At 41.9% G+C, this 25066-nt stretch overlaps 1 long non-coding RNA gene across 2 annotated transcripts in view; it reads right to left on the reverse strand.

Moving 5' to 3' along the window:
- Positions 1 to 702: 702 nt before the first annotated feature.
- LOC118288879 overlaps positions 703 to 25066 on the reverse strand; it is a 149697-nt gene continuing 125333 nt past the window's right edge. Inside the window, exon 3 of one of the 2 annotated variants that reach the window (XR_007029884.1) lies at positions 703 to 2041. This is a non-coding gene — a long non-coding RNA (uncharacterized LOC118288879). Of the gene's footprint in view, positions 2042 to 22742; positions 22821 to 25066 lie in introns of those variants that run through there. The other variant, XR_007029885.1, reaches the window with a different exon arrangement.

Here is a 25066-nt window from a genome sequence, read left to right on the forward strand (position 1 = left end):
TGAGGCTCAACTGAATATGAAAGACTCACACTTACTATGTTAATGCAGAAATGTAGACTGCAACATAAATACAGGAGATCAGGATCCAGTATATATTTTATTCTAATGTCCCTGCGAAAAAATGCAGAACTGTCCTCGTCAGTACACAAGTTATTTTAAGCCTTAAAATAATTAATAGTGAAGCCCAACCTCTTTTTACACAACCCATCTTTCTTAGTAGAGCAGATTATTTCCATACTCCCTCCACTGCGTTGCTGTTTTTAATAATAATTTGGTGCCCTATGGTATGATTATAGTGAATTAATCTTTGGATCAAGGACTACCCATTGCGAATATTATGAAATGCTGATGGCAGCAGGAGAGAATAAAAAAAAGAAGCTTTTGGGCAAGACTCAATAAAAATACTTTTTTTATAACATTTCTTGTACACACTGAAGTAAGACGATCTACCAAAAATGAATTAAAAGATCGACATCCACTATCACCTCTACATCGATTCTTGCTTCTTTTGAATGACTCTCAAATGTGTTCAGATTAGGACCAGATACATTTTTTTTCATGATGAACTGAAATTAAAGTGCCTATTTTACATCAAACTTTCCTTCTATCTTTCAACGCACTGTACCTTGATTCATATCGACAAAAGACTCCTGATTTGTCCTTCGTGCATTTGACTTTGAAACTCAAGAAGAGCTGGAGACATGTGGACTCTCACTGTTAATTAATTTAGCTGAGTAACTATGAAACAGAATGTGCTTAACCTCACACTGCTTACACACCTCACGGAGAATTAATTAACTTTGAGGTTTTGTAACAAAGTGTCTTATGATGTCACTGCACTGGATGTGATTTTATGATCGTTGTGACTTTTTGGTGCTTCTCATGTGTTGTTTCCACTCGTATTTTTCACAATGATGCTGCATAGTTGTGCACATGTTCCTATCAGCGTATTCATGTGCATATATTGAAAATTGTCAGTGTCACAGCAAGGACACTGCTACATTCACTTGATGACAATACCTGGATTGCTAAGTAGATGAAATTCAAAGGGCACACCGCCCACGTCCATCGGGCCATATGGCTCTTGAAGAACTTTTCAGAACTTTTAAATTTGAAATGTGAACGCTGGTTACCACGAAGCATTAAAAACACATATTTTTCAAAGCAGATGAGAACTGTATGTGCTTGAGCACTGACAGTAAGAAAAATATACTGGAGGAGATAATGAGGTAAATATTGCTCTTGTGGTCCCACGGTGCAGTTGTTTTTCCAGACAAAACATTTCTTGTACTCTGCACTTGATGTTTGGAGAAATTTAATGGGCGCTTTAAGCTGTGCAGGGTTTGTTTTTTTTTCTAAAGCCGTGCAAAGATTGTACTGTCAACTTGAAGAGCTTGTTCCTCTGTATATGTATACGTGCATGGGCGGGAATGACAATGAAGTACTCTTGGACCTTGAACTTTGAACTTGCTGAAATAGCGTTCGTGTAGTGTCGGAATAATCGGGAAATAAGTTTCTAACAGGGAAATTCACGTCAGAACGGTACACAAGTTTGACACATTCTGATCTCACAGCGCATGAACACACCAAACTCGGAACAATGTCTCTGGGATGAGCATGTGAATGCACAAAAAGTAAAAGGGTTAAGTTTCAGATATACTCAGCTGTAATGGAAATAAGTAAATGTTGGCTCATGGTTAATCAGCACATAAAGACACGTGAAATGCTGAGGGGCCAAGGACGTTGTCTGAGGATTTGTCTCAGGAGATGGCCGAGCGTGCCTGTGGGACCGAAGGTGTCTGTGTGAATCCTGGTTACATCTGCTCCGCGCTTGGACAGATCCCAGACCTCTGACTGGATGACAGGCTTGTCTGTGAGCCAACCTTGGCCAGCTGAGATGGGGGCTGTTGGTGGGGAGGCCGGGAGTGGAGATAAGGGGGGTGTCGGGCTTTGACAAGGGCAGACAGGACGGCCAAGTGTCAGAGAGTGAGCCTCACTGCCTCATTCTTTCTCCTGCCTTGTTTCCCGCCTCCGCTAGTTACTATCAAACGAGAACACAAAGACAGTACAGACAAGCTCTCAGCAATTTAATGAGCGGACGTATGGCCTGTGAGATTTCATTTTTCAAACTTTAAGTGCCGTGACTCACATTTTTAGCCATCTTCAAAGTCATTATCAGGTTTATTTCTGTTTTCAGTTACAATTGTTTTTCAGCCTGAGAAGTTCCAAGTCACCATCAGTGGGCTTCGAGGAGAAATCCGATGCTTAACAACATTCCCAGCCCAATAGCTCCGCCGTACAGGCTGCAGCAATGTGCAGGAATAAAAGTGAGAGCTGAACACTGCTGTCATCAATCATATTGTTTAGCTTCATCTTCTCTGCCCTGTCTCCTTTTTGTCTGTGTGTGTGTGGCCGAGATTAACAGAACGTGTTTGCATCGTTGAATGTGTGTGTGTGTGTGTGTGTGTGTGGATGGGTGTGTTGAAACATGTGTGTATCAATGATGTGTGTTTGTGTCTAATCTCTTTTCTTACTGAACAACACAAAGGCAGAGGTTCCCCATAAACTCCAATAAAAGTGATTAAAAAAGACATGGGTGGTACTGAGGCACCGTGGAGCAGCTGCAAACCTCCCAAAAAGCTGTAATTACTTTCCCTTCACCCCCCCCCCCCCCCCCCCCCCCCACCTCTCTCTCTCTCTCTCTCTCTCTCTCTCTCTCTCTCTCTCTCTCTCTCTCTCTCACCCTGTCTGATTACTTACCTGGGAGAAAATCTAATTGACACAGCAAATTGGCAAGCACACTCCGAGAACTTCAGCACCAAGCCAGTCGATCCTGACGAGATAATTGGGAGAAATATAGCCGCACACCTTTCTAGGTCTTTGTGGGAGGGTTTAAACGGGGGATGTGGTATCTGGTCTTTTTACACCAGTGATAAGAATCCAATAGGGTCGGTAATTACAGACTGGAACACCACTGGGGAGGCGAAAGACCCAGAAAGAAACAGGGTGAAGAGTTAACTTGTGAAGACTTTCTCTAATTTGCTTTGTAAGAAGCAGAACAGTGTCTGGTATTCGGACCTCATTTTTCTTCCGTTGACCATCTTTGGAGCAACGTCTCTAGCCATTAAATGAATTAAGATCTGAAATTACATGGTTTAAGGCAAGCAAAGTTAGTGTCATATATGACACGCATATCTGACTAGATCCTGTTCATGCAGAAGGCTGGTTGTCTTCTGAAAGTCTACATTTTCAGGGTATCGGGCCGTCTGGTCATCTGCCCTCACCCAGAGGACGAGGCATAAAAACTGGATTTCACTGAAGCACTCTTTCGTTAGACATAAAGTGCTCTCCATATGATGTACTCAATATGTCAAAGTAGGAGGGATGGTGGATGGAGCAGCAGCAAACAATGTTGGCATGAGCACATCAGCAGAAATGAAATTGACAAGTGTCCCGTCAGAGAAGTTTGCTGTCCACATGTATATAGCCAGAGGGCTATTCGTCCGCTGGTTGCTGATAAATGAGCAGCTGACCGTGAAGCATGAGTGAAACATGACTTCAGTGCTCTTCTCCGTACTGCATGCTCAATATGTCATATCACCACACTAATATTCTCAGAATGTTACAATATTTGTGTAATCAAAATAGGAAAATGTATCCCACAAATGGTAAAAATTGTGTCTCCAACAGGCAACAGTCAACATATTGAAAACGAATGAATGCGCCTCTTATAAAGACTATAACACTCACTGTGCCAAAAGATATGAGAGAATAATCTCCACAATTAAAAATTAAAATGAGGCCACCTCCGTCAGTTCTGCAGGAAATCTGTGTTGAACAGAATGTACCTGGACAATCGATCAATTCTCCCTGTTTGCTACATGCCATTTAACAACCTGAACCTCATTCATCCTAAATATTAGACGGGGTAAAATAAAATATTCACTGTGCTCCTCGGTAATTTAACTCATCATTTCCTATGGCAATTCAACCATCTGGAAATTGAAGGATATGGTCTGTGACAGGCGTGGGCATTACGCAGGGCAAAACATGGAAATCATAGAAAAAGACGTTACAGAACTTGCCTGAGAATCATCTCACTTTTTTATTCTTGGCCGGCAAAATTGTGACCCTAGAAAACTGGATGAACTCAGCGCAAACGAAGATGAAAACGAAATCAATGCTCCTACTGTATAGATGTCACCCTGCATCATGGCTATGTTATAAGCCCTCCTGGAGCGTTTGACCTCTGGTTGCTCCCTCTGTCCCTCTGAGTGCACCGCGCAGCTTAAGGGGGGTCAGCCTGGTGGGTGCACAGGGCTCGGCCCTCCCTTCCCCTCCTCCCAACATGCAAGAGCCGCGGCAGGCGGGCCCCTCGCGGCGGGCTGGCCAGCACAGCGACCCCACCAGCAGAGAGGGAGGCAGAGCGAAGAAGAAAGATGGAAAAAAATAAGAGAAGGAATATATGTGAGGGAGAGTGGGGCAGAGTCCTTGTATGGGAGAGAAAGAACGACAATGGATAGAGAGGAGAAGAGGGAGGCAGCGTGGCGGGAGGAACAGGAAGTGAAAATGGGACGGAGATGGAACAACATGAGTGCAGAGTACAGAAAGGAAGGAGAAAAACATAAAGAAAAGTGACAAAGAGAGAAAGGTGTGACAACTAGAGACTAAATCTAGAGAGACAGAGGACTAAAAAAAAGAGAGAGAGAGAGAGAGAGAGAGGGAGCAAGGAGCAAAGTACAGACAGTAGCTGTGACTGCAGCTGCACAGAACAACCCCACAGGCCATCACAGACCAGTCCGCCAAATGTCAACCGAGTCAGGACCACCCTGGGAAGTCAGCAAGACCCCCTGGGACCTCCAGGGAAACAGATAACAACTGACGTGGCAGGGCCGAGCTGCCCCTTGCGCACACACAGAGGCGGAGCACTGCCTCCTCTCGTACTTCAGGAGCAAACATGGCGATTGTGTTGCCGTGACCGCATTTGCTCTACGCGGGTCAAAGTCCGTCTTCATACTCAGCAGCACTCGCTTTCGCCAAAGAACAAATTCTCTGGGACTTGGAAGACTTTGCTGCCCCAGACTAAGGGGTGCAACAAGGATGATAGTGAAACGGCCTCATTCTTTCAGTCTCTTATTAATGCCGAGATGAAGAAGAAATGAAAAGTGTCCAGTCTTGGGAGCCGTCAGACACGAGAGCGAGCGAGCAGGAGGAGGAGATGCAGAGGCAAAGATGGAGAAGACCAAAGAGACAGAGAGACAACAAACTGCCCTTCTCCCCGGGCAGCGGTTGGAGACAAAGAGAAAAATTAGAGCCAAAGGGAGAGGGAGGGGGGGAATAAAAGGAGGCAAGCGGGAAAGAGCAGTCTGATTAATTGAGACAGAGTTAACTGACCGCAAGTCATTAAGCTGCCACTGGGCTGAGCGCCAGTCACTATTCATTCTCCTCACTACCACTCTCTGCTCCTCGGCACTGAGCCCTGTATCATCCCTGCATCACCTCCCCGCTTCTTTCACACACTCGCTAACACATGGGCGTAATTCCTTCCAGACAGGAGGGCTGTTCTCAAAAAGAGCCTTTGTCTTCATTAGACATCCACTCGGAGGGATGTCATTTGGGACGGCGGCGCTTGACTGTGGGATGACAGATGATGATTGTGTCACTGCGCCGAGACCCGAAGAACTATGTGTTTCGCCGCTCTGATGATATACAGGGGGCTGGGTGACATGAGCGTTGAAACATAACATGGAACATTGCGGAAAGTGTTTGAGATGTCTGTGTAAGGCGTGTGGTTTTTGGAATTCATGCTTCATTTCTGCTCCACACAATTACATGTTTACCCTTTTTTGTGACATTATCATTCTTGTTGTGTGAGTGTTGTAAGAGAGCTGGGGTGATTTGGAAATCACTGACACCTTAGCACACAAAGAGTGTTTCAGTCTGGCACGGACAGATTGCCTGAGCGATGACTTTCCAAACTTACTTTGTTGCTCTCATCTGTCGACACTCTCTGTATTGTTTAACATCATTCTTGCATATGTGGTAAAAGAGTCGGATCTTGTGTACTTGTTGGTGTTTGTTTATAGCCACCACGATGCAATCACTTGATTTTTATTTTGATGAATAGTATAATGAATTCCTTTGCAGTGTTTACAGCTGAATACAGGTAAACATGAGGGGTAAGCCGTGTTAATCTTTTTGTGTCTGTAAATCCACTTCCCTCCACAAGATGTTGTCAACATTATATATTCAAAATGAGTATTCAGGATGGGAGTGTTGGAGGTTTTTGTCACAGTTAGACACATGTCATTTTGAGTATATGTGCACATATAAACAGGACGAAAATATGACGGATGTGTTCGAGCAGCCGCATCAACAATGTATCAGGAACGCAGACAAATGTCCCGGTCAACAGACTTGCACATCACTTCTCATCACATGATCAGTCAAATCTATTTCGCATGAAGTAAGTCTCATGAACTGCTCCCTTAACAGCCCAGTTTAGTTCACCTCTTGCAGCAGTGGTGAGCCTGAATGTGAAATTAGTCAGACAGGATGGTTTGCAGACAGTGTTCGGTTCTGTGGCCGGCTCGCACACTCAATTTAGTCCATTTAGATAGCTTTCAATCAGAGACTCCCGACGAGGCTGAACAGTGCCAGGGAGGGAGTGGCTGGAGTTTGAGTTTTTACTTTGATTAAAGCCGAGAGTCCTCTCTGGGTCAGGTCGAGTTCATGTGTCTCTTCTGTCCGTGGACTTCTACACTTGACTCTAATACTCAGAAAACCTTCTTCTCTTCTTTACTTTATTGATGAGGTTATTCTGTATCATTACCAAACTGAAAGTTGAACAGTTAATAAGGGGACATGATTAAGGCTTTCTTGCAAACTTCTTACTCTCATACTTTCAATGCTCATTGAGGATCCAATGCTGTAGACATACTCATTTTGTGATTTTACCTGGCCTAGAAAAGCGATCCTCTGTTATGATGATAGTATCCTATGTACAGACCGTAGAGCCCTCTGATACATATTGTAATATTTACGTGTTTTTCTGGAGAACTTGTGAAGCAGTTGTCACCACGATGACACACACTGGTCACTTCTGCACTTTCACCTCTTACTTTGCATGCACACAGAACAATACTAGATGCTGCACAATTGCATATGAAGTCAGGGGCAATGCGCACTGTATATACTTGTGTATACTTTTGAGGACAAACAGTCGCATCAGAAAATCATCCCTCATACACGGTATAAATCCGAATCTGAAAATGTCAGAGACCTACTTGTTCAGGTGAGCTACAGTACATGAAGCCAAGGCAGAACAGCAGGGAGCGGCAGATTCAGGAATTTGTCTAGTTTCTTCCTCCATCGTGCCATTTGGATGCTCTGAATGTATTACTGTAAGTGTGCGTGCGCGTTCACGTGAAATCCCTCTAACGCCACTTCTCGGGTGTGTGTGTTTACCAGCGTACTGTGTGTGTACTGCATCGCTGCAGCTGCGTTTCCGGCCTGTCTCTCCATGTCTCAGTGGAGGTGTGTGGGTGGAGGTGTCTCATTACGCTGTAGTGGCTTGTTCTTTTCTCTCCCATCCAGCACCTCAGGAGTGGATCTAGTTACCGGCTAATGGCCCTCACCCACCTCCACTGGGGATGACCTGACCCAAGTCTGCAGCACCAGCCACAGCAGCCAGCCCGGTCCCAACTGGGGGCGTCTCGAGGGCAGAGTGTGAGCTGCTGTCTGTCAGACATTGTTGGATTTTTCATTTATACACCTGGTTTATATGTTTTGTGCAACGACAGAATGCTTTATACTAGTACATGTGTTTATATGATGCCTGCATATGCCTGGCTGCTTTAAAAAAAAAAAGATTTAATGAATCTTTAACCTTCCTCCTTGTATTGCAGTTCCCACCCACTGTTTCAGGATGTTTAGCCCTCATATGGCAGCTCTCAGGGAGGCACTGACACATGCACTTTTGACGACCAAGGGTCAGCAGTTTACACACGTGCTAGTCACAAGGAGCTGTCTATGAGATTCCTCCTGTCTTTGTCTGCTGCTGTTTACATAGATTATCCAGATACTGACAAAGCAGAGTCACAATGAAACTGGTGTTTATCATTCAACATAACGTTAAATAGAGTAAAGAAAAGAAAAGAGAAAATCATCGTTTGTTACATACTGTATAATGATGACCACAGATCAATTATAAGAAGCTATAGAGAAATATTTTTTGATCAAATGAAAACATTAAAAAGCGAACACACTGACATAAGAATATGTATTTTGTCATATCATTAAAGATACACCTGTACTCCACAAGTAAGTTTGAGAAAGAGGTATATTTTGTGACCATGCGGCTGACCCTTTTAAATCTTAAAAACACTTTGCGAAATGTCACCAAGAACTTTGGTGTCTCGCGTTGGTTAACTGTGCAGGAGAGAATTTTACACCTCAAAAAAATGCATTCAAACTTAATAATTCCTCTTTGAAATGTCCCGTAGTATATAATGTGCCATTTGAAATGCAAAGTCTGTGGGAGAAAAGAAGCCTTTCATATTATTTCTATAATGCTCTTTCAAAACCCTTTCATGAATTACTCCACTTGTCTTGTAATGTCGGTCACAGCAGACAAAGACGTGTGTTACAGTATTTAGTACTGCGTATATTTTTGCTCTTTAGTTTCTATTCTTGTTTTTATTCAGTACAAAAGGTTTTTTTCGTTTATGCAGACAATATGCACATGTTCCCTGTTACTGTTTCACAATAAAGCCCTGCGTGAATCACCAGCTGTGAGGCAGTGGAGGAACTGAAGGCCACACTGATCTTACCTTGCTTGTTGATATTCTGCCTGCCCAACTCAGAGTTTCGTTGTCTTACATGCTTCCATAACAGACAGAGGTCATGTACTTCACAATGCGCCCCAAAGTGTATGATTCAGAATAGTCTCAAAACAAAGCATGCTCTTTTTTTCTTTTCAGCTGCAATGTCGAGGCGGTATTGCAGAACGAGGGGGAGGTCACAATCCGCTGGGAGGAAGACTGAGGTCTCCGTCTTATTTGTATAATGTACCTCAACCTGCTCTTATTTCACATTCCTTCTTACTTTAGTTTCCTTGCTCCTTTGTGAAACTTCAACTGATGTCACAAGTTGGCTAAAGTACCGCTAAAGTTCTTTGTATTTGTTTCCATTTTCATTTTAAAAAAAGTAATATCTGCACAGGTGTTATTTGAAAGCGCATCCAGGGGTGATAGTTGAAATGCTAGAGCACTCTGGTTCATCTTTTCTTCAGTTCCCTCATTAAAGCAGTACAACAACTTCTCTCAGCAGCGAATGGCAGCTCCTTCCGTTAACACCCAGAGGATGTACATCCACAGCACAGCCAAAAGGGATAACCGGCACAGGCTTCTTTATTTTCTTTGAATCCCTGGATCAAGTGGTAAGACTTGTGTGTTCAATGCTCCGACGAGTAGTCAGGACCCCTGGGTCAGACTCCTAGCCGGCTGTCTTCTCGCGGTAAAGCTCTTTGAAATGAAAGTGAATTCCCCCTGGTTTAACAGCCTGGGTAAATAGTTAACCAATAACGACTGAGGAGGATGGCGCAGAGCGATGATGTGTCAGAATAATAAGTCAGCGGCAGAATTAAGTTAGGCCTTAAACAGCACATGATGTAGTTTCTGTCTCTTTCATTGTCTTCCTGTCTTTGTCTCTGGCTCGTCTTGTTTTCACGTGCTCCTGTCTTCCCCTTGGCCACTCAGAAATGTACAGTAACCCACGTGCAGCAATTCACAGTGTTTTCGATGTTACCAAAAAGGAAATGGGAAGACATTTTGTCAGCGCAGTCGGTACCAACGTAGTCTGTACAGTGTGTGTGTGTGTGTGTGTGTGTGTGTGTGTGTGTGTGTGTGTGTGTGTGTGCTCGTGCATTGGTGAAGATATTTCACAAAATGTCGACCACAATGATGAGCATCTATCGCAGCCATCCCCATGCCTTTGTAATCTCAGTCGGTGTCTCTTTCTGTATCATTCATTCGCGCTCTTCCTCCTCGTCTTTGTCTCTCATTCCCACTCCATCGCCTTGGAAAGTATTTTTCGGATAATTTAGATGAAGTTTTTGCCCCCCGTGTAAATCAGCCAGCATTAATAGCTCTCTTTAAAGGTGGTGGTGATTTGAAGGTCGTAGGTGGCTTGTTGAACAATGGGTGGCTTTTAATTAAAGGCATAAATTTCCACCAGGCAGCCCATTAGGAGTGGGTGCCGAAAGACAACAGATTAATTATTAAGATAATAAAGCATGTTCAGGATGCCCCCAGACTTGATTTGATTAATCGGCGGGGCTGACACTAAACAAGTGGCCTGGAATCATGACGAGCCACTAATGAAGACTAGAATGTAAATATACTAAATAATATGAGACCTGCTGTAGAGACTGTGTGCACATCATGCGGGCTATTTATAGCTGGGACTTTATAATGTGACAGTAGCTTGTTTTCTTCCATTACAAGCTTTGTTAAACCGCATGTATGTTTCATCTTTTTGCTCACAGGTTTCACACTCTGCTTCATTCACATTTACTCTAACAAACTTCTGCAACACAGGAGAATTTGTCAAAGGTTGACATTTATGTATATAAAATAATTGGGGGGGGGGGGAGAAACAGCTGCAAGCTGAAAAATGTTCATACTGGAGTCACTTCATGTCATGGTTGTAGTACAGCGGAGAATGTCTGACACTTGCAGCACTGTTTATGCCGTTCAGCAACACCCGCTAATGAGAAAAGGTATGAGTAACAATATGTACAGTTATTTGCTCATGAAAGGACTGCATCGGGATATGAGATTATGATATGAGACCAGGTTCCCATAGTTATTTTCCTGATCTTCAAACCTACAATATATGGATAAAAGAGAAATCTAAAAACACTCCTCAAATCTGACAAGACTTCAAGATAACAAGGTTATGGTGGCGATGGTGAGAGCTTGCCTTTGTCTCTCACCATGTGCCCTGATTCCAGATTCATGCACTGTGCCGGAGACAGGACGTCTGCTCTCGGGGATTGTCAGGTATTGAGGCAGAGCCGCGATAGAGCAACATGTTTGGGATGTTAAATCCATGTGAGGACTGCATGAGAACATCATCCCTTTTTGAATCGAGGGCCTGGTGTCCTACTTAATGGCTAATGTGTAAATGTGAGTCCATGTGCGTGAAAAAGACCTATGGGTTAAATCTCAGTGATGACAATACCAGTGGTGAAAGTCAATTGTTGCCCTCTTGAGACCAGTGATACCCATTGTGCATGTTAAGAGAGCAATAAGGGGTGGAAAATTCCGAGCAGAGCTGTCAAGCTCTTTGTATAAGATTCATTCCTTTCATGAAGACATAGATATATTCTTCTCGTCTCATAATCTGCTATCCCGTTCCATGCAATGAATTCATAAGACCTTTAGCAGGTTGAATAGGAAAATAAGGCCTCATTATGATCCCTGGCAGAGGCATTCATGAAAGGTGGCATTTGTATTCAAAATCAAAGTGCATTCGCCAACCAAGAGTCGTATTGAGGAAATCCAGTCGTCTCCACTTCATTTAGGTAATAGAAAGATAGGGAGGAGAGGAGATTAAGGGAAGGGAATAGAGAGAAAGGAAGAATTGCAAGATAAAAAGTAACCTCCGGGGATTAGCGCTTTCATATAGCGTGCCTGCTGCAAGTTAACCATTTAAATATGACTTTCCCTGCTAATATAACATTAATGTTAATCTTGTGAATGTGTGTGTCTACATCCTGATGTTACCACGTGGAGCTCTTTAATGCATGTTCCCTGAGCTGCTGCTGCTGCTGCTGCTTCTATTAGCATTTTTTGGAAAAATCAGGTACCACTCAAGTTACAGCTGCCAACTTTTCTGCTCTTTCATGCTGTTCAACACACGCAGACATCAAGCCCCTTTTCTCAGCCCGAGCAACGCTGCCTGGATGCTTCAAGATGGCCAGGGACGATAAGGCTACTTGTTTTAACCAAGTCCCATTTTTAGCCATAGGCAACAATACCAGACTGTTACAAAAATATTTCCATGACAACTCTTTGACAAATACTCCGAGTGGCCCCTTGTCTCGGAGGCAGCGTGGTGATGACTCTACTTTGTAAAATTCCTATCAAAGACGTCTGCAGGTTTTTACAAACTAAATGAAAGGACTGTTCCACAGTCAGCTCTTCACTGCTGCTTCTTAAAAGAGGCGGCATATTTGTCATTTTCTATTTAAAAACTTTAGGGCACTCCTGCAGAACAAGATAAGAGTGAAGAGAGAGGATGGAGTGAATATAACAAAGAGAAATAATCAGTTGCACCCACTGGAACACAGAAAAGTCCACATGTGGAATATGTAAAACATGATTCGTTTGCGGCAAATTCACATACTTAATATCTCTTTTTCTTGTGCTTCCTTTTCTCTTTCTGAGATTAATTACATTTATTTGACACTCTAGCCACATAAAGAGGTAAAGAGTGAGTGTTAAGGAACAGGAAGCCTGAACTGTTAAACAACATTTTTGACACAGGCCAGTGCATTTGTTTTCATGGCCACATGCAGAAGTGTAATGCTGTTTGGATAAGTATCGGAACACACATAACATAACTATAACTGACAAGCAGTTTCATTATGTTGAGAATGTTAGAGTCAGGCATCTTTCAAGGTAGCATTAGACGAGACCATAGATGTATGTTGTAATTACCGTAGAATTAAGTAATATAGGGGAAGAACAAATGCAGTTTTTTGGTTTTGAGTGATTTCTTTTACTTATGCTGAGCAAATGATGCAGCACTCAAAAAGCTGCAGTGCAGCACAGGTCAAGCTCATCTAACAGTCAAGGTCATGAAAAGATAGCTAAGCTAGCTTTCAGTTTCATTAGGCTGTGGATTCAGCACAAGCTGTCCAAGTTTAACAGGTTGGCTTCGTAATATTCATTTGCAAATGCATCACAGATGGATGTTTTTAAGTTTGAGTTTGCATTAGCTAGGCGATACCACTCAAAGGCTACAGGCAGCTACCGGCGGAAAACTGTTTTCCTGCATGTTACTAAATACACGAGCTGATGTTAAATGTTAATATGACAGTCTTGACCATTCTATTCGTTTTTATAGGTTCTCCTACATGAAATAGGCTATAATGATGATTGGAGTGAACTGCAAATATTCTCACTTGGAGAAAAGAAGGGGTGGAGCATCATTCCTGTGCGCCACACCCACTGCAGCATTAAACCTATGACCACATGGGAAGCGACGGACCAAAATATGATAGAAATGTCTCTCAATGTACTTTTTGATCTTCGCTAAAACCGACTATTACCAACACGCCCAAACATTCATCCCCTGCAAAGACTCAACCACCTTTGAGACAAACTGACACACAAAATGGCAGACAAACATTTGCAAACAGTGAGTATTCTGATGAATTTTGTCCAATCTGCATGGTTCTGCATCTGTCTACTCGCGGCTAGAGTCCATTGTTTCACAGTGGCACCATTATAGCTTCCTCATATCAAAGGCCAAAATTATAAATACCCCCAGTGATTGGCTTAAAAAACGAAGACCCATGTGACTTGTGCTCTATCTCCCCCATGAGGTAAAATTGATGTTTTGCTCAGCCGCAGATCAATGGCTTGTCGCGCCTCATTAGTCCCACCTCACTGTAGGAATGCTGTTTACCTTGTACGTTGTCGTAGGGTCTCAAGAGTCTGTGACCGTAGAACGTCTCTGTGATGCATGCTAACAAGGCAGGTCTCATGGGCGGCGGCACAAGGTCAGGGGGGACATCGCTCGGGTCTTGGATTAACTACCCTCCTCAGGTTTCTCATCTCGGTGAAACGGAGAATATACAGTATACTTCATTGTTTGACCTTGCAGGAGGTTGTCGTCTGCCCCTCAGGCTCTGACGACATGATTTCAAAGCTGTGGCCAGTGGCTCCGTGTCCAAGGTGAATGTTCAGGAAATGACCGGGCAAAGTGAGATAAATTCTCCAATTTCTCTTTCCCATTTCGAAGTTCCTTGGAGACGGTACAAGGCTTGTAAGTGTCTTACGTCTGAACAACTTACACACATTCTTGTATGACTCTATTGATTGCGTTGCTTTAAAAATATGAGCTGGGAAATGTGGCGCACCGTTCTTTGTTCTGAGCCCAAAATGTCTGTAGAGTGTAATGTGACAAAGGCAAATTGAATGACTCACCAGCCACAGTGTGGTGGATCAGTTGTTCTTAAAGGATCAAGTGTTTGTCACACACGAAAAACATTTTAGGTCAAATTTGACTTTGAGACTTTGAGTTTTTGACATCTTTTCACTGACTCTAAATAATAACGAACCAATAGACTGTTAGAGCTGATACATCTACAGATTTATATCATGGATTTATTCGCCCCGCTTTCTTCAACAAATTGAGTTTTTTTCATTCAATTGGTCATATTTTAAGAAGAAGACCTGTTTGAATTAAGTAGAATGAAATACTCACTTTCTGTAATTACTTCAAACTAAAAGCCCCTTAATGTTTCAGTTGACACTAACCCATCATCTCTAAAATGGGCTTTACTGTGGAAGAATTTACTCTCCAGGTGATATGAACACACATGCACCTATGGTGACTGAAATAAGACAATAATACTTTGGCTGGGTAATCCAGAACAACAAAGTATTAAAAGTAGCAGGAATATATTGCTGAATTTATTAGATTAAAGAGTTGAAGAGTTACATTGTTTTCTAACATGTATCTACATCATATGGCACATATATTAAACTAAAACCCACGAAACAATTATAATCCTTTCCCAATCATGCTGGAGGAGGTTTCAGTAAAGAGCCTTTGCCAGATGGTTTACTGGGAAAGCATTTTTTGTTAATACACTGTAATATGTCTCCTCCATCCACTGTGTTTCCCTCGATTGTTCCCTTCACTCCACAGCCCCTATGATGTTCTACTGTGTTTAATTACCATGACGCTCTGATAAGGCTGTCTGCGTACTATATTTTATTACACCCTACTGAACCTGATAGTATCACTGTGTAATTGTATAGCGGGACTTTCCCCCTCTCTGTCTCTGCAGTCGTACACACACACACACCAGATAAATGTACCCATTCATGCCAGCTCTGCCTATTCCTACTGTATTCATATCTATACCCATCTGCTGCAAAATGACACGCACACTGTAGATAAGCTCGGAGACACACACCCACACATGCTAAGACACACTGATAAATGATTGACCAGGGGGTGGTGGGGATGATATTCAAAAAAATTAAGAAGCGTTTCCCCTAACTATAATTCAACTAAAATATTCTAAAAATGATATATAAATTTAGAAAACGATCAATGATAATGAGAAGAAGTAGAAGGAGAGGGAGAAAGAAAAAGGAAAAAAACTGTGGTTGGAGAGTAAATACTGACTGCCCTGATCTTAATGTTACACCCAAGCTCTTTCCCATATCAATTTAATCTCTTCAAAGTAGTGAAGAAAAGCTGACTGTAAGGTCATATAATGATTAAAGATGTATGGTGAATTGCGATATAATTCTCAAATCCTTCTCATTATTTTGAGAAAGATAAGAAACACGAACTGAGTTCGCATGATTTCGTCTCTCAGCACCTGTACTGAAATGACAAAACGCACAAAATGTACCCTCAGGGCTAAAGCAAATATATATTTTGTGTGGTTTTTCGTTTGTTTGTTTTTTCAGTCAAGATGACTTCTGCTTGCATTATTCAACTGGATTCTTCAACTTTGCAAATCGGCGGGTGGGCAGCAGCACCAGTCATGCTTATACTGTATCTATAGGATTACTGGTCCAAGGTCAGCAAAGTTATCTATTTATCCTCCACCTTTCTCGTTCTCTACCTCCGAGCTACACATAGGACGATCCTTGCTTGAAGGAAAAAGACGAGATAGTGATTTAATATATTTCCTGATTGATCGCTATCCCATGATAAGAATCAGATGCTTTATCCTCTTGTAATAGACCCCACATTATTAATAATTGGATACAGGAAGACACACATTTGTTGTTGACATTGTCAGGCAACAGAATGGCTATGGTATTTTATTATCTAGGTGATATATGAGGCAGCGGATGAAGGTCCCCAGGTAGTTTTCGCTTAGATGCAGAGATAGTATATGCCACCATTATATGTATGCAGTACAGGCTGTATGTGTGTTTCAGTGAAATTGGTTATTGGAGGCTGGGATCACATTCTTTATATCACCGATTGGTTGTGATGTGTGTCAGATTAATATTTGGTCTCTGCTGAGAGACAGACTGGTGCATTTCAACAGCAGACAAAAGCATATGCTGGATTTGCTCCTGATAGTCGTGTGTAATCACAGTTTTCATGATGGGAAATAATGAGAGACTTCTGATGAACATAAGGACACATTACAACGGAGTCGTTCGCACACCATTTGTCTTTTTACCACCGTCATAAACTCTCTTGGAGTAACTGAATGTTTCTATTAATGAGATGAATGTATTGGTTCGCTCTTACCAATTCTGTCGTTCAGCTGTTCGCCAAAGAGACTCAATACATCAGCACAGAGTAGCTGCAAGAATAGAGATGGTTTGGGTAAGAATGAAGGAAATCTTGACAAAACTGCAACTATATATTTGAATAGAGATGAACAACAATGTCGACACAGACCAAGATGGGTAGGTAAGACAACATGCAGCCATGCCGTCCCATGCTGCTGTGGCCACTGGAAGATATACAAGAGTCAGACATAAGCTGCATGGCAATTTTTGCTTTGTTTGTTTTATAATACAATAAAGTGATTTATTATTATATAATAAAGCATAATTCACAGCAATTAGTGTATTTATTGTGGCTTAAAAGTCTTCCTACATTAAAAATTTGGAGGAAGTTTCTCAACTTATATCAAAGTTTAAGATTTGTCCATGCAGTTTAGCTTTGGGTAACTGAAAAGCGCTTTATAAATTCAATATACAATATTATTATTATTATTATTATTTTTATTATTATTGAAGGTAAATTAACTTTTTATGCCTCAACACCACCGACAGCCAGCGCCGGAGCCATTAGGTTTCGCAGGTGTTCGTCTGTACGTCTATCCAGCCATGTGTCCCATTCCCGTGAACCCGATATCTCAGTAATACCTTGGGGGAATTTCTTAAAATTTGGCACAAACCTTGACTTGACTAAAGGATGAACTGACTAGATTGTGGTCAAGGTCACTGTGGCCTCGTGGCCATACCATCCTTGTGAACATGATATGTCACAAAAACTTCTCTGGCCATAACTCACAAACAGACGGGGACATTGTGGGTATATTTCCTGAAGCTTGACATGTTGGTCAGAGGCATACAACAGACAAGTTATGTGTAAGTGTCTTAAAAATGTGTGGAGGGGATCGTTCAGTTTCCTAACTGATACCAGAAACTAAATAATATCAGTCAATAAAGACCAGGGAGATCTGACTACAACCACGCCTCTGTTGCTCTGGACAATAAGCAACTGGGCCTAGTGTGAGTACCCACTTATGTATTAACAAAACACAACACTGAAACATTGCATCTATGTAACAGAATTTAGCACAAATATATTCCTGATTTATGTCCCTTTCACTTTTGAATAGCCATCTCTGAAATCCTTACTACCCTATTTCTACAAACAGGAAGTTGACTGTAGCTCATAATAGAGGAATATCATCAAACACCTTCTCCGTGTAGCTTGTGAGTGAAGCCTCCCGGGCACCGGCTGGTCCCTGGGGTCCTGGCAGGTTGACAGCCCAGTGATTCCTGCAGGCTCCTTCCCAAGGCCGAGGCATTTAACTAGACTCCCTGTCTTAGCCATTATATCTTGCTTCTGTCTCTCTCACTCTCTCTCTCTCTCACACACAGAGATTTGCACAATGTCAGTGTGTACTGAGACACACACACATAGCTACCCATACACACAACTCTCGGAGTTGAATTTATTAGAAAGGAAATAAGATAATGACACAGGTTGGGAAGGTTTATAGCTCATTTATTATTCTACATATCTAACACAACGAACACATTGTTTTCCTTCCAGGCAAATCTGAGCCCACCAGCTCTGCCTCTGCTCATGTTGTTCACTCCCTCAATCCCCAGGCTCTGAGCTGATTATAATATGCCCTGCTTGGGAGAGGGAGAACTTGATACTACCCCCCCCCCCCCCCCACACACACACACACACACACACACACATACTTTCCTTTCATGTTTCATTCAAACTATCTTCTCATCTATCTCTCGACATTACACACGGCCTCTTGCAATTTGTCGCCATAAGCGCGATCCAATGCGAGGAATTGTAATTGTACTACCAGTTAGTATGTTCTTTGTATTCCTAAAGAGAGCTGAATTTGACAGCTGTGGCCTGGAGCAAGACCGTCAGTGACCTGTGTTACTTCATCTGTTGTCTCGTCACCAAAACAGAGATACTGATCCAAAACTTCATCATCCACATGTATGAAATATATGGAGCACTGGTTCATAATCACTCTAGAACAGCTGAATACTTTGTTGTTCCTCATTTAGAAGCAAAACATATTTGGTGACCACCTTGCAGGGACGGCGTTGAAGGGAAATACCAGTGAAGTGCAATTGTTGATGCGATATTTATGCATTTAAAAAAATAAGGATATTTTATCTAATTTAATCACTGCATACAATTTTGCTCCTGCTTTTACCAGTGGCAGATTGTTGATAGTGAGATCTTATAGTTACAGGTCCACTGCTGTCCCAAGGTTGTGTAGATGGCTAAATGCTGATTCCCAGCAAATCATTGTTTCTTTCATCCGATGTGAAGCGGTGCCAGGGCTTACGGTATAGGACGAGCTATCTAACAGCATTGATCAGCTCTTTGTGCTGAACACGCTAAAAGTGGGGGGGGGAAGTTTTGCGCCGGGATTAACTCATTTGATCTCCCCTCTTTCTCGAGAGGGGAGGTGAGAGAACAGATTGCGAGAGTCTGCTGTTATCCATCACAAAAATGTGTGACACTGTGGGGGTCCAGTTAGTGAGTGTTTTTTTCCGCCGTGTTTTGTTGAAGGCGTCAGCATAATGCAATGACAGTCGCTCCTCAGGGTTCATTTCTCGCATCTCATGAATGCTGCTCGGTGCCGGGCTCTTTTTTTGAAGAACAGCAATTCTGAGCTGCGGTTAGGTACTTCAAACGCAATATGCTAAGCAAATGACAGCTGCGGTCCACTTCAACACACTGTGGCTTGTGTGTGTCTGTCGGTCTGTTTGTCTACACCTTTGTCCATGGGTGTGTCCGGGGGCATGCTTAAAGAATCCTATCCAAAACTCTACATCTAAATGCATCGACACACACCCCAGCACATTTTCTCTCAACTAATTAAATTGGAACTATCACACGGTTAGTTACAGTTAATTCTCTGCAGCCAGCAGCAGGGCATTGTGGATTTGCCCCCAGCTTCACTAAATTGACCGTAGGCATAATCATACTTTGGTATGATTCTCTGAAACAGCAAAATGGGTCTGTTTTTAGAAATGGAAAAAGGCACACACCTGCATGACATGCCCATCAGCCTTATCTGCACTGTTTTGTGTTCACTTGTAAATGTTAGCATGCTTACATGTTGAACTAAGTTGTCAACATGATAAGCATTATGATGTTGGCACTGTCATTGTGATCAAGTTTGCATGTCTATATTAGCATTTATTCCAAAGCACCACTGTGGTCACTGAGTCCAGCCTCTCAGAGATGTTAGCATAAGTCTTATGTTTTATGTTTGTACTTTGTCGGAGGTTATGCTATTTATGAGATAATAGTTGAGTGCAAACCCAAAATATACAAACGTATGGAGCCGAAAGACCTGTGAAATATCCCCAATACACTTGATTTCCCAATGTCCGTTTCTTAGTTTGATGATCAGTTAACTTTAGAAAGTTTCCTCTGTCAGAAAAACTATTAAAATGATGTGATATAATTTAAAAACGATGATGCCCCTGAATCACAACTATGCTAGGAGAAGACGTCAAACAAACTTTAATATTACATCAAGCATTTATTATTTCTTTTTTGAAAGAGTACGCCTACTGCCTCCAAGGAATAATCTGAGAAATGGAGTCATAACCGAGATGAGAATTTGTGATAAAACATGATTCTGTCACAAACAAACACCCACATTTGTATCTACTTGCATGCTGATTCATATTTTTCTAATTTGACATCTAGAATATAAACCTTGTGTCCTATTACGGTACTTGTGTTGAGGAGTTAAGATTTTGCCTTCTTACCTCTTTGTTGTGCAGCTCTCTTCGGGACTAGAAACTTTCTCGTCCTCATTTGTACATCCTGCAGAGTTAAGCAACTTTTTAAGTGTAAATTATCCTGAGGGCATTGAAATATGCTTCCAAATACTTCCACTGCAAATAAAATAGAATTTGTGAACATATATTGATGGGCCGACTTTGCCTCTCAACAATTGTATCCTAACTGAAGCTGTTTTTAATGGATGGCACAGTTTAATCAGTGTGAGCTGGCGAACGATGTTTCCTGATACTATTCCTAACTTTCTATGTTTGTCTATTAGTCTGATGAGTCTGAGTCGTATGTACATCTCATAATCTTCTCAAAGCCGATGAGATGTAATAGAAGCAGTGCAGCTGTGCGTATACATGTGTTTGCAGTCTATTTGAATGAAAGGCCGCCAGATGTGGGATTAAAACTGATGATTTGGAAATGTATTAAAATTGCTGGCACAATAATAATAATAATAATAATAATAACCCAAATGAGTTATTGAATTTAAACTATAAAATTAATTCCATATAAAACTGAGCTCGACCTTGAGCCAAACCTGTGGTTACCCTGATGACTTGTAGCAGGATGAAAGGTCCATCACACCATTCTACCAAAGTCCCTCACCTCAGTCTCTACTCCACCACCCTCTGGTGCACCAACACATCTAATCCATCACTGTCTGACTAGACCCGGCCGAATACCTTGGATAACAGCAGTTATTAGATTCCAAGTTCATCGACAGGTGGTAAAAAGTCTGTCCATGCCCCGGATAACATGATGAATCCGTAATGATCCCAGCATGGGGTTAACATTAAGGCATGACAAGTGAATAATAGTAGTGTCTATGATTTCCCACTGCGCCATGGATGAAATTAATATCCTCTGGTGTGAGCTAAGTGGCACAGAGCCTGGGGGTTGAGAAACGAACTGTGTGAGGGGTAAGGCATGTTTGAGGGTCTCCATGTGCTCAAGCTTGTGTGTGATCACAGATTTGGATGCAGGTTCCATCCAAGAAGAAGTGTTGCATCTGTCACCTCTCCGGCAATGGTTAATGCCATTGTGTGTTGTACATCACTGCCTGCACCTACCCCAAACTGAGCTAAACAACATTTGAGTCTAGCAAACCTGAACTCGAGTTTCATTTCTCTGTATGAAATTGCTTGTACTTAAAAAAAAAATCCATCAGCGCCTCGGAGAGAGAGAGAATGTTAAAAGTATAGGAGGAAGAGGGAGCAGACATGTCTAAGATTTCGATCAACGACGTCAGTGATCCTCTCTGAATTCCTCAACACAGCATAATCGTCAGCCAGTGGGGAAATGTGAAAAACTTCACAAAGTAATTTACACTCTATTTTCTCGCAGAAACGCATTGGGACACAATTTAAGGATAACACAGTCACATTTTCTAAGATAATACCAAGAGGACTAAAATGAGTTCCATCAACTTATTTTCTCTTTTCTTCAATTCAAAACTGGCACTGGGAACAAATTTAAAACCAGAACATGCAATTAAAAGTTTGAAACACAATTAGAAGAGTACTGACAACACAGATGTTTACTATTTGCTCTTGCATTGTAATTTGTTGCATAATCTAATAACACTCATCTTCAGTTTTCTTCGCATTCTGTGTTTTTTTTACTAATATTCAAAACACAAGGCAGTAAATCAAGGTCACATGCAGCAGGTTGACGAATGTTTCATTTTGAAACATGAAACTATCCAATGTATTTGAAATGTATTAGTTCTGGCCGTTTGATCTTTTGAGGATAATCAGTAGTATATTCAAGATTTCTGCATGAAATATATATATAAATGTAACAAAAAAAGTGCAGAGGAAAGTCTGACATTGTCCAAACTATCAGGCTTTATTCCAAAAGCAGGAGAGTTGACAAATTGGACATCAAAAGTTTTCTGTCTATTTAAGAGTCTGGAAAAAACTTTCCATTCATATGTGAAGAGAATTGCTTAAAAACAAATTGACTCAAGCTTAGAGCATTTCTGTGACCATGGCATTAACTTCTTGATCGCGGTGTACGGGTTGTTGACATGCACTGACCTACACCAAATTGTCTTTTCTCTCACTTTCCCTCCTCATCTCTTATCCCTCATTTCCTTCTCCCTTGTCAAGTTTCCCCTTCTATCATTTATATTTCCCTTCGCCATATTTCTTCTGCCCTCGTATCTCTTTTCTCTCCTCAGGCCAATCCCTACCTCTAGCTCACTCCCTCTATCCCTATCCCAGCCTATGTGGCTCTCTGTGCTTCATCGCCCTTTATGACCTGTAATTCATGCTATTAAACAAGGTGTCTGTGCCATTAAGAGTGGTAAATGAGCCTTAATGGCAACGCTGCCTCAATGCCATTTTGCACTTATGGGCAACGCTACATTAGCACCCTAATTCCAGTGGCCTTGCATCGCTGCCTCTGAAAATATTTTTATATTTTACCTTTTGCGAACCTCTGTTGTCTGCAGATTGGTGGGGATGGCTGCTCTGGATGTAAGATAGATCCTCCCAATGGCATATGGCCTGAGGGGGAAAACAAAGGGTAAACCAAGGTAAAGCTACTCTATCAAGATGAGTCTGTCAGGGGGATACACACTATGACTCTTTTGCTTTTAACCTCCCGTGCTCCATAAAGGAAGGGACCTCATTGAATCGTGTGAAAGAGTGGTAGTGGTGAGAGTGATGGAGGAAGTTGAAGGGGTACAGAGAGTTGAAGGTTCCCAGTGATGCCAGATTGATTTATCTTGTAGTCACTCATTCTTTGGAGGACAAAGCTGTGAGGAGAATGAAGCAGTTCTAGGTATGTGGATTATTACAGGAATCTTCCTGTGCCTCATGCTGGAGAGCCTCAAAGTTTGCATGTAGAGGAAGTCGAATGGGTCAATAAAACCTTGGAGTTTGTCAAAGGAGACCATGGTTTGCTCTATGTTCACTACTCATATTTGTTGGTTTCAACCAAGACATTGATTATTATTGTAACTACTAAAACAATGTTCTTCTAATTTTAATGAACACGGGATTTTAACCGAAGCCATGACCACGCCTGATCCTTAACCCTTACATATTTCTTTTTGTCCCTAAACCTTACCAAACCTGAACGATGGTGTTGCCAGACAACAAAATATGTCATTGGTAAAAGGTTTTTGCAGAGGCTGACAAATTATGTTCTCTTGCACATATGTGTTGTTGTGGAGGACAATTACAAGAGGCATATTTTGATGCGAGGTTTAGTCGACTTTTAGAACCTCATATCACACCGATGCTTTGTTGCCATGAGGTCTGATCACCATCAAAACCTCAACAATATCCTAGTATCTGGTGAGAAAGTGTAAGTTAAAGTACAGTTAAAGTGCCTGTTATGTTTGCCTGGTGCTGCTGTAAACAGGCAGCCCGGTCAGACTATTCAAAAGAAAGGAGAGATTTTCTATTATTGTGCACACTCTGAACAGCCACTGCAGCTTGATTGAATTTTGTTGCTTGATTCAGTTTACAATGTATTAGATGAGCATATCACTGCTAGCAGGTAAAGTACTGAGGCACATTAATAACAGCTAATAGGCAGCTAAGGGAAAGGGACGACGAGGCTCCTGTCAAACAAACATAGCACAGAGGTCGTGTAAAAAATGCTAAGAGCAAACTGTGTCTGTCTCACACACACACACACACACACACACACACACACACACACGCACACACACACACACAATCACACACATGTTAAGACACAGGCCAGGGTTTCCCACATTAGAATGATGTGGGCTGTATGTGAATGAGAGTCTGGGGGTTGCTTTTTTAAAAATTATTATTAAATAATACCACAACTCAAGTGCTTCACTGCAAATATGTAATCGCCAAGTCTGTGACTAATAAATAACGGAACAATACACAGCACACCTCTATTCCATCAACCCTCATCATAATGGACAAGGGAGCCCAGTCGCGGCACATGCATCCCCTGAGAGACAGGCACACAGAGAAAAGGCTGGTACGGAGAAAGGACAGGAATGGTGAAAACCCGTGTTACTGATGGCAAGTCTGACTATGACAGACGGGTCCGTAATTAATGTGTTTGAGAGATGGAGAGACGGGGGAGTAGCAAGGCAAGGACGGTCTGAGCAAATCAATGTGCCTAGCAAAGATTTTACCTATGAAATAGTAGAAAATCAACATGTAGCAGTCAATGATGATATTATGGCAGGATGTCGTAAATGAATCAATGCATGTTTAAAAAAACAAAAACATATTTGGTTCAATGTGAAACTGTGCGAGTTCGCCACAGTTTACACTGCTGGTCCAGAGTGACAGAGCAGCAGGTTGAAAGTGGGTGGATGTTTTGAATTCAATACCACGGAATCATGACGTCCCTGAAAATATTCACAGTCGAATGAATGGGTATACTTAATTGTGTTATATTTGGTTGTATACCACACCAGAATGAATGGCAGCAGACTCCCCTCGATGAGGGGAGTTGAGGGGAGTTTCTGAGTTAAAAATTGCAAAATACTTTGCCTTTTGAATTTCAGCTGGCAAATATCTGTGCTATGTGAATATATGTGCAACCAAGCACACGTGTACAGTACACTGCGTCCATATACTGTGGAATGGACATGTGAAGCGTACATGTATGTGGCCACAGGTGTGGATTGACCCCAAGTTATCAGTGTATAAAAATGCTCATGAACTCGTGCTTTTTCCAAAGAATCTTGCAGCCAGGGAATTGCATTTATACATTGCCTTGATTTCTCTCTACCGCTGCCGCTGCATATCTA

The sequence above is a fragment of the Scophthalmus maximus genome, chromosome 17 (assembly GCF_022379125.1).
Source record: "Scophthalmus maximus strain ysfricsl-2021 chromosome 17, ASM2237912v1, whole genome shotgun sequence".
Taxonomy (NCBI): Eukaryota; Metazoa; Chordata; class Actinopteri; order Pleuronectiformes; family Scophthalmidae; genus Scophthalmus; species Scophthalmus maximus.